The sequence below is a fragment of the Meles meles genome, chromosome 2 (assembly GCF_922984935.1).
Source record: "Meles meles chromosome 2, mMelMel3.1 paternal haplotype, whole genome shotgun sequence".
NCBI classification, from domain to species: Eukaryota; Metazoa; Chordata; class Mammalia; order Carnivora; family Mustelidae; genus Meles; species Meles meles.
In genome coordinates this window covers 184,080,760-184,082,826 of record NC_060067.1, presented here as the reverse complement: position 1 = coordinate 184,082,826, position 2,067 = coordinate 184,080,760, and the positions used below count along the sequence as shown (strand labels likewise).

Sequence of the window (2,067 nt, the reverse complement as noted above, 5' to 3'; positions counted from 1 at the left end):
TTGGCAAGGTTGATTCCTTCTGAAGACTGTCCCATGTCGCTTTCCTAGCTTCTGGTGGTTTGCGGACAGTCTTTGGTATTCTTGGCTTATTGATATCATCTCCTTCTCTGTCTTTTACTTCACATGGCATTATCCCTATGGCTCTGTCTCTTCACATGACTTTTTTTTTTGTTTTGGGTTTTTTTTTTTTCTTTTTATGAAGGAATGTTTTATATTGGATTAGGGGCCCACCCTATAATATGGCCCCATTTTAAAGACCATATTTATACACAAGGTCATATTCCTAGGCATAGGAAGTTAGGACATCTGGTTTTTTTTTTCCATTTATTTATTTGACAGAGAGAGAGATAGCATGTAGACAGAGAGGCAGGCAGAGAGAGAGAGGGAGGGGAAAGCAGGCTCCCCGCTGAGCAGAGAGCCCGCGGGGCTGGATCCCAGGACCCTGACATCATGACCCAAGCCAAAGGCAGAGGATCAACCCACTGAGCCACCCAGGCACCCCAGAAGTTAGGACATCTTGTCCTATGTATATGTTAGGGGGAGTAGGGACAATGACAGTTCAATTCATAGCAAGTTGATTTTATAGAAATTACTTTTCATGTACAGTAGCAGGTTTGCAAATTTGGTTTATCCTAAAATCACTTGAGTTTTTTAAAAATCTTAATATCTAAGTCACCCCTCATGACACACCATTTACATTCAAATTTTGGTTGGAACCTCGGCATCATTTTTCCAGACCTCTCTGGGTGGTTACATTGTGCAGCCAAAATTAAGAAGATTAGTAGAGGCAAGAAACAAAACATCTAGTATGGTCAGTGGCTATAGCCTTTTGTGTAGCTCACAGTTAGAAGTCTTAAAGTGTAAAGACGTGGTAATAATGCCGGGAAGGTGGACTCTTTGGTTTGCAGATGAGAGTAAGTTTTTTTTGGCCTCTAGTGACGAGCAGGCATGTGTGGTTCAGGTTGGCTGGGACTGCTGATCAGACTAATGTTTTAGGAACATTGTTGGTAGGTAAGGTAAAATAGAAGTTGCTTTAAGAAACTATGTCTTGGATATCTGGGGTAAGTAAGCTTAAGGATATCTTGGGTCATCAGGAGCCACCAGTGGTGTGAAATGCCTAGATTCATCCCACCACACTGCGGAGATATTGCTACCCTTAAAGCATTTTGCATATGGTAAGTTTTTTGCCTGGGATACATTTAAGTTACAAATCCAGTTTCATACTGTACTTATAACTTGGAAATAGAGCTCTACAAATGTGTAGCAAAGTCAAGCTGTGAGGTTCTTTATAGATGAACTACTGATACCTTTCTGGGTTAAGAATGAAGGGAAGGCTCACAGCAGCTCCCAGTCTAGACCTACTCCTGCCTTCAGTTGAGAGTCAGGGCAGGCTGCTTGAAATAATCTGTCTATGGCTAAAAGAAGGAAAGGTAAGTGACCTCACTACAGTTAATTTTCTTGATCTTGTATAAAGCAAGAAAAGAAGAAAGAGAAGATAAAGAATTCATGGGAAATCATTTGAGTTCCTGAATCCTTGGCTTTCCTGATACAGCGTGATAAACATCATCTATCAGTGGTACATGGAAGTTTAAAAGCAAATAGACAGGGAATGTAAAAAGATAGAGAAGGTTACATTTTAGTTGTGTCTTGACAAATTGAAAGTATAGGAGAGAAGCTTTGCGCAGTGGCAGTATCGTAGCCAATGAGGTTTATCCGAGGCGCGATTATTGCTAATTGAAAGTATAGGAGAGAATGGAAAATTTGCCCTGAGAATAACCTAGTATAAAATTGGAAATTTATACCCATGGGAGAAGAGGAATTCTCTGAAGCAATAGATGAATGTGGTAGGATGACAAAAACAATAGTAAATTTAAATATTACATATTAAGATAATTTAAGTTTATAATATGCTGTCTGCAAGGTAAGTTTCCAAATAATTTTATATGTATCATCTCGTTCTTTTAACTTGTTCTTTTAACTCTCTTAGAGTCAGAAATATGCTCAAAATCCCCAAATAGTAATAGAAACTCTTAAATAACAGGCAATTTAATCTCTTCACCCACACAG

At 39.0% G+C, this 2,067-nt stretch overlaps 1 non-coding gene across 1 annotated transcript; it reads left to right on the top strand.

The window, feature by feature from the left end:
- Positions 1 to 1,673: 1,673 nt before the first annotated feature.
- LOC123937695 lies at positions 1,674 to 1,810 on the top strand. The gene has a single exon (XR_006817523.1). It is a non-coding gene; the product is annotated as a U4 spliceosomal RNA (small nuclear RNA).
- The last annotated feature ends 257 nt before the right edge of the window (positions 1,811 to 2,067 follow it).